Genomic DNA, 12668 nt, shown 5'->3' on the forward strand with positions numbered 1-12668 from the left:
CCACAGACGTTCTTGCTACTGCCATGTGTCTGGCAAAAGTCCTGCCCACAGGGAGGTGACAGTCTGGAGGGGGATGTGAGACCATAAACACCTACTGTGAAGGCAGCAGGAGTGATAAATCATCAAGCACTTAGCAGGGAAGGAGGTCATCATGGTTCAGGAAGAGCCAGAGGCAGAGCAGGCCACACAGAGACAGCAGCACAGGAGAGGAGGGAGTGGGGTGTGGAGGGTGTGGATGGAGTTCCAGGCCCAAGGCTGGGAGGCGTGAGAATGACTGATGGCCAAGAGCTGTAAGGAGGCTGGTGGCTGGGACAGAGCCGGGGCAGCGGGGGGCGGGGTGGGGGGAGAGAATGCAGAGGTGTGGCTGGGTAGAGAGCAGGGTCCTTTTGACCCACCAAGAGGATGTGGCCTTTCCTTTCAGTGACTCAATGGGCACTGCAGGGCTGGTGGCAGACAAGGACATGGTCTGCCTTCATTTCTAAGACGGTCCCCAAGCTGCAGGGCAGGGAAAAGCCCACAGGGGCAGGGGAGGAGGCAGGGAGATGGCAAGGAGGCCACTTTCAGGTCAGGGCAAGAGGGGCACGGGAGAAGCATGGGGTTCCGGAGGCATTTTGCAGGGAGACCAGGGGCGTCCCTGCACAGAGGTTAGGCAGGCCCTGGACAGGGACCCCAGGATGGGGAAGGCCAGAGGAGGCAAGGGTGTGCCCGGCCCAGGGTGAGCACCCCAGCTATCCTTCAGGTGTGGGGGGACTTGCTCCAGGGCCCCCTAGGGATAGGGAAAGGAACCAGGACACAAGCTCAGTGGGGAACTTGGGGTGGGAGGCACCTACCCCTCACTGACCTGGCGTGGCCTGTGGTGGAAGGACTGGCCAGCCCGGCCCAGGAGCAGGCTGAGAGCAGGGGTTCTGGGCTGGACAGCCACTCTCTGGTGGGGTCTACCTGTGTGACCTTGGCCTCGTGCTACCTCAGTTTCCCCTGTAAGCTGGGTTGAGAGTGCCTGGGTAGCAGCGGGGAGGCGCACTCTGCAGAAGCCCCTCCCCCCGCCCGCCTTGGGGGCCGAGAGACCAGCAGAGAGCAGCTGTATCCCTCAAGCTGGCAGCCAAGCCAGGAGCCCTGGGAGGTCTCTTAGCCACCCGCCCTGCTCAGGGCCCAGCAAAGGTCCCTCCCCTCCCCTGGGCAGACCCACGGGTGGAGGGGACATGGAGGTGTGGGTGCGGTAGGGGTAGGCAGGGTTGTGTCCCCGGGAGCTCTGCAGACCTGGGGGGCAGCACAGGGCTGGCTTCTGGGAAGTCGGGGCTCTGGACGGGGATTTTCATGGCAGCTGGATCGCTTCCTGGTGAAGATTCAAAGAGCCCCTTGCCCTTGTGTCGACAGCACTGTACAGTTTATGAATTGCCCCTGTGACCATTATCTGGCTCAGCCTTCAGGCCCAGAAGCCCCGTGCCCCAGCCTCTCTGCTGGTTTTCAAGGGCCCCTCAGCTGGTGTCTCTCACCTCTCTTCAGTTCCTCCCCAGGGCCCTCTCTCCCTTCACTGGCCCCTGGGTCCCCTCCTGTCCCCAGCCAGCCAGAGGGCTCCTCCCTGATCCCTCCATCCCCTCTGTACTTACCGTGATCTCATAAGAGCTGCGCCTTCCCTGAACTGCCCCTCCCTTCTGGGGATCGCCTGGGGCCACGTGCCCTGGTCTCCCCCTGCACCCTACAGGCCCCTTTCCTGGGGGTGCCTATGTTCATGCCAAGTTGCACCCCCACGCTGTTCTGCCCGTCGCAGGCACTCAGGGCTGCAGTGTCCCCGTCCTTCCCAAACCCTGTGAAGTGGCTGACCATCATTTCCCCATGTCTACCCTGCACCCCACACCCCACATCCTCCACAGGCCCTGCAGACTTCCCATCCTCCGGTGGTCCCTGGCTCCCTCACCAGCCCCCTCGGTCTTCACACCAGCCCAGCTGGGGCCAGTAAGTCCAGGACTGTCCCAGCCTGACCTTGTCTCTGCAGTTCCCTCAGGCAGAGACACAGCCCCTTCACCCGGTCCCGGTCACCCTTCAGGCCTCAGTGGGCACGATGCCTCTTCCAGGACAGGGTCGATGCCACCCGCCTGGGAGTGGCCCGCCTAACCTTCTTCATCTCATAATCATTTTCTGCCACCTTTCCTACACCCATCGCTGGCGGTGAAGTCAAAACTTGGCACAAGACCCGGAGCGCCAGACCCGGACTTGCACAATTCTGGGTGGGGCGGGAGGAATCCCTGCGGGGACAAGGAGATGCACCTATTTTTAGCCTTAAGAAGAAAACTCAACCCCAACACACACACTATGCAACACAAGTATTTGTTTTTACTCCTAAAAGGGCTCGAATGGAGGGTTTGGGGCCTGAAGCACACGCTTGGTTGAGTCACCCCACAGGCCCCACCCCGCACAGCCTCCTGCTCCAGAGAGCCTCCCCGGGTCCCCACCCTCCCTGAGCTCCCCAGCCCTTCCTGAACTCGCCTGGCAACTTCCCCCTCTCGCCCTTGTTCCGGCGCACCTCCTCTCGGTGTGCTGTGCAGTGATGCTCTGCATCGTAAGATTGGCTGGAGCCCTCCCTGCTTCCCAGGGGATGCCCTTCCCTGCCCAGGACTCCCTGCAGCCATTTGCGGGGCCTCCATGAGCCATGTGGGGGCCGACGTCCTCCTACTGGTGGTGCTGCTCTGATGGCCCCATTTTGGCCCCTGAGCTGTGCCCCAAGAAAGCAAGATGCCCCCCAGGAGCTCCCAGGCTTGGAGAGGCCCGGGAAGGCTGGCTGAGCCACCAGTGGGGACAGCAAAGAGGCCTCCATGCTGGGGAACTTGGGGTGGGAGGGCACGGTTTCCTGGGGCTGCTGGAATGAATGACACAAACGGGACTTGAAATGACATTTATTCTCTCACAGTTCTGTAGGCCAGAAGTCTGAAATTGGCATCCCTGGGTCCAAATCCAGGGGTGTGTGGGGCCCCACTACCTCCAGGCTCCAAGGGAGGGCCCAGCCTCTGATGGCTGCTGGCGCCCTCGGCTTGCCGCGGCATCACCCGGTCTTGCAGGGCAGCATCTTCAAATCTCCCTGCTCTCCTCTTCCCACGGCCTCGGGGCCGAAGCTCTCTGCCTCCCTCTTGAAAGGATGCCTGTGATTGCATTAGGGCCCACCCGGATCATCCGGGATAATCCCCCCATTTCAAAATCCTCAACTCAACCCCATCTGCCCTGCAGGGCAACCTCTCCAGAATCCAGGGACCAGGGGCTGGACATCTTTGCAGGCCATCATTCAGCCTCCCGCAGGCGGCCCAGGTAGAGAGGCTCAGAGAAGACCCCAGGGACAGCTCCTCTGGAGCAGGGGACAGAAGAGGGTCCATCGGGGCTGGCTGCAGCTGGGCTTCCAGAACTGGGGTTTGGGGAGAAAAGCAAGGGTCCTGGTTCATCACAGCCCACAGGCGTGATGGCTGGTCGGGTGGGTGATGGTGTGCACCAGGCCTGGGTGAGGGGCGACTCTGACACTTGGAGCTCTGAGTGCAGCAAATCACCTGGCCCTGAGCCTGGCCCAGGTCATCCTGGCCCCTGCTCGAGGGCTCTCGTGGGCATCAGGAATGAGGTGTTGTGCAGAGTGGATGTCCAGTGACCAGTGGCTCTTACCTTTCCCATGCCCTGCCCCAGGCCTTCCTGCCAGGGATCATCTGACCCTCCCAGCCCGGCTGTGCTCAGGTCGCTAAGAGAACACGAGCTCAGGTGCACCTTCGTCCATTGAATGTATTTATTGAGCACCCCTGAATACCAAGACTGCCCTGGGAAGAATGTACTGAGTGTCAGACCCAGGAACACTCTGGGGCTAGGGGACCCCGATGCAGCCCTCAACCCATGCACCCATCCTTAGGGTCTGGAGATCTTTCTGGAGAAGAACGGAAGGCTGGACATCTTTCTGGAGTGCCCTGGAGCCTGCAAACAGCAGGGCTCAGTGAATACGTTTTGAACCAAATCACACAGGACAATTGGCCCCAACAGATTAAGAGGACATATCTGCCCTCACACTGGGTGAGGCTTTGGGGGAGCAGCCAGGCGGCAGAAGCTACAGGGGGGCAGTCAAGTGGCAGAAGCTGCAGGGGGGCGGCCAGGCGGCAGAAGCTGCAAAGCCTCTTCCATCTCATCCTGCATGTGTTGGAGGGAGAGGGGCTTGGGGCCTGGATTGCTGGCATGGTTGACTCAGAGGCCACCAAGTCACACGTCACTTCGGGGTGCAGAGTGTGGGAGGACTTTGGGGCATTGGGGGGACTTCGGGGCGTGTCTGATGCGGTCTAGGGCTCGGGGGGCGGGTGTCCAGGGCCGGCTCAGGCAGGGTCTGTGGCCCTCAGACCCTCCTCCACAGGGCACTTCACCTTGATGGTTTTACAAGTCAGGGTCCCACAAAAGAGTTGGTTTGACAAAGGGGCTCTGCTGCTAAAAACCTTTGAAAACCATGAAGTGAGTCCAGCCCTGAAGTTTGACTCAAGGCTCTGGAGCCTCCTGGGTACTGGTTGACCCCTGGCCATACAGGCTGCACTGCTCTCCTGGCCACATTTGCCCAAACCCAGGGGCTCAACTCCAAACAAGGGCTCCCTGAGGCTGGGCTGCTGGCTCCTGCAGACCCGAGGGGGTGGCGCAGTTACCCACACTCAGCCCTGGCGAAAGCCAACCCCAGGAGACTGTGCTAGAATGCTCCTAATGAGACCACCACAGGAAAGAGAAGTTCCAGAAATTCTCTGAGAGCTTTTGGGCATGCTAGTTACAGTCGCCGAGGTCCCAGGTCAGGGTGGGCGGCACAGGGAGCCTTGTCACCAGGCTCAGGTTGGCTCACCTGGGGTTAGGAAGGACTGATCCACCTGCCACATCCCAGGAGGCCTGGTTGCTGCTGTGCCTGTGGGTGCTGCTTTGTGGGGAACAAGACGAGTGGGCAGAGTACGCCTGTGCCCCGAGGGCGTTCAGAGGCCCCGTGTGACCCATCTTATGAGACCGACCTCACACCACCCAGCCCCGGGCCTCCCAGGTAGACCCTGCGAGGTGAGAAAGGTGTGGACCCTTCCAGAAGGAGCTTCCTGACAAGGAGACCAGACAAGGAGCCCGGGCAGGTCCAGGGCTCAGTGAGAGGCACGGAGGTTAGTGGGCCACAGAGAAGGCAGTGCTGCCCCCGCTGCCCAGGGCAGAATCGGACCTTCCCGGCCTGACTGGTGGTGACACGGGAAGGACCCCAGAGAGCTGGGGCCGGCTGGCTTCTGTCCTGGATGCCTGCAGGGGAGGGGGGCTCTGGGAGGCCTGAGGGTCCCCAGCAGCAGGGACTGGGTCCAGAGTGCGCAGGGCCAGGAACACCATACCTGGACCACTGCCTGCCCCACCCCAGGGCCCGGGAACCACCTGGGCAGGTCCCACCCGCTGGGTGCTCTAAAACCCCTCACACAGGCCTCACAGCTGCCGTCTGCCACTGCTCATCACCTCCTTTGTGGAAAGGTCCCCCCTCGTGAGCCCCACACCGGCAACTGCCAAAGCCTCCCAAACAGTAAAATAATGGACTGAACCCAGGAATGAAATGCAAGTGGAAGAGTGAGTGAGTGAATGAATGGAGAGAGTGGGGTGAAGGAGAAACCACGAGGGAATGAAGAAATGAATGAGCAAGTGAATGAATAAGTGAATGAGTGAACACACGAACAAGAACAAATGAAGGTAGAATAGACAAACAGAAGAACAAGTGAATGGATACGTGAGTGAATGAACGAATTCATGAAGCTCCAATTCTGCCTCAGAAGTGAACGGGAGCATTCTCCAAAGAGCAGCCCGCCCCACTCCCCTTTCCACGCCATGCAGGACCACACAGCGGTCAGTCCGGGTCCTCCTCAGGGCTCCGTGGCTACTGGGAGCCCAAACATCCCCCAAGGTTCCCTGTGAATTGGGCCAGAGAGGCCCATGCTCAGACCCACAAGATCTCAGGGCCCTTTCTTGGGGCCACTGCTCCCAGCCGGGTCTGCCGGCTCACTACCTCTTGCCCAAGGTGACCATCCAGCCTTCTCTGCCAGCTAAACTGTACATCCTTCAAGACCTGCTCACATGTCACCTCCTCCAGGAAGCCCCAGCACTGCACAGATGAGCTCAGGGGCAGGGGTTCCAGGGCCCAGTCCCTGCTGACCTGCTTCAAGGCCTGTGAGGGGCCGTGCCGTGCAACCGCCCAGCCCAGTTCCACGACCCCACCCCTCTCCCGGCCCAGAGCTGAGCCTAAACTCCTGAGGGGCTGGTGGGACTCCACACCGAACGGGGCTGGCCAGAATTTGGGGCCTGGCATGGCCTTGATGTCAGTGCCCAGCTCCCTTGCTCCCGCGTGGACCCAGATCTGGGTGTCCTAACATCTCCGAGCCTCAGTTTCCTCATCTGCAAAATGGGGCTCTCTCCCTTACAGCTCCATCATGACCACGTAGCCTGTGTGGCGTGTGCAGGACACAGAGGCCGGCCGGGTGTCTGCTGCTGGCAGTGGCAGCGTGGGCAGTACAAAGCCCGGACACGGATGGGGCTGAGCGTGGGCCTGTGCCTCTGTGGATGCGGAGGCTAACTCCCCCTCACCTCGGGGAGAGCCTGGCTTGGGCATATCCATGGCTACAGCTGGGGTCGGTCCCACAGGAGGGCATCTTCCTCCACCAGCCCACCAGTCTCAGCTGGGCCCTGAGGCTCTGGGGGCAGAGCAGGGATCCCGTCAGCCTAGGGCACTCACACACCCACGGGGGAAGCCACCAGTGACACGGACCTGACAAGGCTGACCCTGGGCAAGTTCCTTCACCCCACGATCCTCTGTTTCTTCCTCAGTAAAACAGGGCTTGGGCCACCCTGGGGAAGACCTCAGGGCTGGAGGAGGCCCTGAGAGCTCAGCAGTCAGTGCGGCTGGCACGCAGTGGACAGCAGCCGTGCTTCGCTCGTGTTAACAGCCAGCAATTTGACTCCTGTGATCTCACGGCATTCCTTTGGCAGCAGTGAACATTCACTGCCCTCCTGGGAGCTCCGTGGGGCTGGGCACGGGTGTGGGGAGCTCACAGGCTGGACCAGGTCCTTAAACACTTGTGGACCTCACTCAGCATGACTGTTCGGCAATGGCTGCCCCCCAAAGGTCCGGTGGGGACCAGGAAGTGGCCTGTGGTCAGGGCTCCAGGAGAGGCCCCGGGGCCTCACTGTGGATCTCAGAGCCCTTGTCAGTGCAGCTGTCAGCTCCTGCCTGAGGGGCTGGGAGAGCCAGCACTGGGGGCCTCCTGCCTCGGGGCAGGAGCTCCCTCTCCCTCCATGACCTTAGCGGCAGCCCTCACCGCGTTGTCAGGGGCACCGGGGAAGATTCCCCAGCTGGCCCAGGGGTCAGATAAAGAAGATCCCCAAACCATCAGCTTGAGCTGGGGAGGGCAACCCTGGGGTTTTCACCGGTTGCCCCGCCCTTGGGGTAATTGAGAAAGCGGCTTCCTTTTAATTAAAGTTCTGCAAAGGGTCTGAGCTCCCCGAGGAAAGGAAAAGTGTCCAAGCAGAATAATTAGCCGGACAAAAGGCAAATCCTCTTAGCATCTCCCTGGGCGATTACAGGTTAATTGGTTGACACTCCTGCCCGCCAGGGCCAGACGCCCGGCTTTCCCGTGCCTCCCGCCGCTTGCTGACCCCAAGGCCACACCTGCCCCACTGTCCGGCGTGGGAACCCAGCAGGACTCCGTCGCCCTCTGATCTGCCCTGCCCCGCCAGGCCCTCTGCTCAGCCTCCAGCTCCTCCCTTGTTCCCCCAGAGTCCACGAGCCTTCGGAGCTCCTGTGCAGGGACAAGTGTCTCAGCACTGCCCCAAAGGCACACTTGTCTGTGCCCCACGTTCCAGCCACAGCCACCTCTCCACCTTCGCCCAGCTGCCTCTCCGTCCTCACCCACACCCACCCCAGGATAACCCCTCTGCCGGGCACAGGAAGGCCTCATTGTCCCAGGGAGCCTCCATCTTCCACCCACGTGGCTCTTATGATGGTCACCATGCCGCTGCCCCTGCTTGAGCAGCAAATCACATTTCTTCAAAAGGAACACTTGTGTGCCGCTGGTGGGAGCATAGATTGACACAGCTGGTGGGAGTGTAGATTAACACTCGTGCGCCACTGGTGGGAATATAGATTAACCCTTATGCACTGTTGGTGGGAGTATAGATTAACACAGCTGATGGGAGTGTAGATTAACCCTCGTGCGCCACTGGAGGGAACATAGATTAACCCTTGTGCGCTGTTGGTGGGAGTGTAGATTAACCCTCGTGCGCTGTTGGTGGGAGTGTAGATTAACACAGCTGGTGGGAGTGTAGATTAACACTCGTGCGCTGTTGGTGGGAGCGTAGATTAACACAGCTGATGGGAGTGTAGATTAACCCTCGTGAGCTGTTGGTGGGCGCGTAGATTAACACAGCTGATGGGAGTGTAGATTAACACTCGTGCGCTGTTGGTGGGAGCGTAGATTAACACAGCTGGTGGGAGTGTAGATTAACCCTCGTGCGCTGTTGGTGGGAGCGTAGATTAACACAGCTGATGGGAGTGTAGATTAACACTCGTGCGCTGTTGGTGGGAGCGTAGATTAACACAGCTGATGGGAGTGTAGATTAACACTCGTGCGCTGTTGGTGGGAGCGTAGATTAACACAGCTGGTGGGAGCATAGATTAACCCTTGTGTGCTATTGGTGGGAGCGTAAATTAACACTTGTGCACAGCTGGTGCGAGTGTAGATTATCTCAACCCTTGTGGACAATGGTGTGGCGATTCCTCAAAGACCTAAAAACAGAAATACCATTCAACCTGTCAATCCCATTCCTGGGTATACACCCAAAGGACTGGAGATCATTCTATTATAGAGACACACGCATGTGTGTGTGTTCACTGCAGCACTATTCACAATAGCAAAGACATGGAATCAACCTAAATGCCCGTCAATGGTAGACTGGATAAAGAAAATGTGGTCCATATACACCATAGGACGCTATGCAGCCGTGAAAAAGAACGAGATCACCTCCCTTGCAGGAACATGGATGGAGCTGGAGGCCATTTTATTATCCTTAGCAAATTCATGCAGGAACAGAAAACCAAATACCGCATGTTCTCACATATAAGTGGGAGCCGAATGATGAGAACTCATGGATACATAGAGGGGAGCCACACACACTGGGGCCTACTTGAGGGTGGAGGGTTAGGGGAGGGAGAGGATCGGGAGAAATAACTAATGGGCACTAGGCTTAATTCCTGGGTGAGGAAATAATCTGTACAACAAACTCCCATGACACAAGTTTACCTATTTAACAAACCCGTACAGGTACTTTAAAAACCTGAACTTAAAAAGTTAAATTTAAAAAAGGTTGCATATCTCCAATTCATCCCTGCCCTAATCTGTTCCCTTCACGCGACCAGGCTGAGTTGGAGTCATCTCCAAGGACAAGGGGCGCAGCCTGGCACACACAGGTGCTCTTCATTAAGGCCTGGCAGGCGCCTGGTAAGCTGCAGTGCAAGGCTGGCTGTAAGGCTCTGAGAAGCGGCCTGGAGCTTCAACCAAGGGTCTCGGAGAAAAGGGACTGCCCCCTACCCATGGCCTCCACCCACAGGAGGGAGCTGGCCTGGGGACACTGGAACGTATCCGTGGAAAAGAAAGAAGGCTTGAAGGATGAGTGCGGGAGGCATGGGAGACTGATGGGATCAGTCAGATTCCCGAATGATCAAGGCGCCCAGGGATGCAGGTTTCCATTTCCACCCTGCTCTACTACACGAGGCCTGGCTGCGGCCCCAGGGTGGACCCCTGACCTCAGCCACCGTGCTCCTCCCTGTTCACAACCGTGGACAGAGCAAGAGATGCTCCAGCCTGCGTTTGGGCCGATGAGGCCCCTGGGGCCAGGAGAGGTCAAGGCCCTGCTGACAAAGGTCACACAGCGTCCAGAGGAAGAGCAGGGTGATGTGGCCGAGCTTAGGAGCCCTGAGATGGACATGTCCTCCCGTCCCCCTGGCACAGTGCACAGAAGGGTCACCACAGGGCTCCTCAGGGCAGCCCCGGCCCCTTCTCTCTGCCCCCGCCCAGGGCGGGCAGTGAGTCAGCCCCACGGCTGGGCCGAGGCTGCGGCTGCGGTGGTGTTTCCAGTCTCAGAGAGCCGGGACAGCTGTTTGTTTTTCTTGCAGTAGAGGAGGGGCCGGGGCAGGGGCGGGGGCGGGACCTCAGGAGCTGACCCTGCTGGTTCTCACACTTGGCCCAGGCTCCCTGGGAGCCCCCGAAGGGAAGGGGGGCCTCAGGGCTGGGGGGATGGGGGCCCAGGGCCTCCCTGCCACACTCCTGGGGCGCCCAGCCAAAGCCGATGCCGCAGGCCAGTTCCTGGAGCGGGATGTTGGGGTTTCCGAGGTCGGGAAAGAACTGGCACAGCTCAATCCATGATGTCACCACCCAGCCCCGGCCCCGGCCCCGCCACCACCTCTGGGAGGACTCAGGGTACCCTGGGGTAGCTCAGAGATGCTGAGATGGGGCAACCAGAGGGGACGTAGGTGTCTGTCCCAGCACGGGCTCCGGGCATCCCTGCCCCTCCATGCCTTCCCAAGGCTGGGCCACCAACATGGGACCCCCTCAGAGGCGGGAACTGAGTCCCCCTGGCTTCTGGGCCTGGCTGCAGTGGCATCGAGGGGGTGCTTCCTGAGCCAAGAAAATATCCTTCCAAGACGCCATGATTCACACATTTTGGGAGGCTCTCCCGAGGGCCACTGACCCTCCTCCCGGCTGGCCCTGTGCTCAGCTGTCCCCAGTGAGGAGGGAGTCCCCCAGCCTGGTCCAGGACCAGGGTCATCTGCAGCCAGACACCCCCTTCGGCACTGAGTAGCTGAGGGGAGGCATCTGCCTTCTCCTTTTCTGGGATTTCCAGTTTTCTACCGCAAACACTATTTTTTCTGGAACTCCTCAGTGAAGTGTAACCCACAGGAAAGCGGACGCAGTAGAAGTATACAACCCAGCAGATTTTCAGAAACCGAACCCTCCATGTCACAGGCACCCAGGCCAGAGGCAGGACGTGGATGGTGGCCACGGTCCCACCAGGGACCTCGCTCCTGACCGTGGCACCGTGGGTCCCCGTCACCTGTTTTCACACCACACAGGAATGCCTCATCCCAGGAATGGCTCAAACAGCCCATCTTCTTTTCTGTCTGGCTTCTTTGTTCAACATTGTGTTTATAAGACTCACCCATACTACTGGGTTTTTTTTTTCCCCTTTTTTCTTATTCTTTTTTGAAACAGGGTCTCACTCTCTCGCCCACGCTAGAGTGCAGTGGCACAATCACGGCTCGTTGCAGCCTTGACCTCCTGGGCTCAAACCATCCTCGTACCTCAGCCTCCTGAGTAGCTGGGACCACAGGCGTGAGACACTGTGCAGTGTCTGCCCATGCTATTGTGTGTTTGTAACTCATGTATTACTTTTAAAACAAAATAGAGCTGGGCCAGTGGCTCATGCCTATAATCTCAACACTGTGAGATGCCAAGGTGGGAGGATCACCTGACGTCAGGCATTTGAGACCAGCCTGGCCACCATGATGAAACTCCATCTCTACTAAAAATACAAAAATTAGCAGAGCATGGTGGCACGTGCCTGTAATCCCAGCTACTGGGGAGGCTGAGGCAGGGGAATCGCTTGAACCTGGAAGGTGGAGGTTGCAGAGAGCCGAGATTGCACCATTGCAATCCAGCCTGGGTGACTAGACCGTCTCAAAAAAAAAAAAAAAAAAAAAAAAAAAAAGACTTTAGTTTTTTAGAGCAGTTTTAGAGTTACAGAGAAATTAAAGGGAACGTACAAAGCATTCCCTCATGTTCCCCTACAGTTTCCCCTATTATTAACATCCTGCGTTTGTGTGGTGTATTCCTTGCACCTGAAGAGCTAACAGGATCCATTACTAACTCAAGCCCATGGTTTACATTGGGGTCCCTCTTGGTGCTGGGCATTCTGTGGGTCTGGACAGATGAATAACGACACAGTTCCTCCGTCACAGAGTCACACAGAACTGCTTCCGCGCCTGAGCACCCTCTCTGCCGGTCCACGCATCCCTCCCGCCCCAGCCCCTGGTGGCCACTGATCCTTTCACTGTCTCCAGAGTTTTGCCTTTACCCGAATGTCATCTATTTGGAATCACGCTGTAGCCTTTTCAGACTGACTTCTTTCACTCAGTGAGATGCATTTACATTTTCTCTGTGTCAGGCTTGGCGTGGCGGCTCATGCCTGTGATCCCAGCAGTTTGGGAGGCTGAGGCCGATGGACTGCTTAAGCCCAGGAGTTTAAGACCAGCCTGGGCAACATAGTGAGGCCCTGACTCTATGAAACATTTTTAAAAATGAGCCAGACTTGGTGGTGCACACCTGTAGTCCCAGGTACTCGGGAGGCTGAGGTGGGAGGATTGCCTGAGCCCAGGAAGTCGAGGCTGCAGTGAGCTGTGATCACATCACAGTGTAAGGTCTGTGCCTAGGTTTGTTTTTAATGCACGTGGATGTCCACCTGTTCTTGCACCACTGGTTGAAAGACTGTCTTTGCTCCTTTGTCAAAGAACAGCTGAGGCCAGGCACGGCGGCTCACACCTGTCATCCCAGCACTTTGGGAGGCCGAGGTGGGCAGATCACTTGAGGTCAGGAATCGAGACCAGCCTGGACAACATGGTG

Source organism: Macaca mulatta, chromosome 10 (genome assembly GCF_049350105.2).
Source record: "Macaca mulatta isolate MMU2019108-1 chromosome 10, T2T-MMU8v2.0, whole genome shotgun sequence".
Taxonomy (NCBI): Eukaryota; Metazoa; Chordata; class Mammalia; order Primates; family Cercopithecidae; genus Macaca; species Macaca mulatta.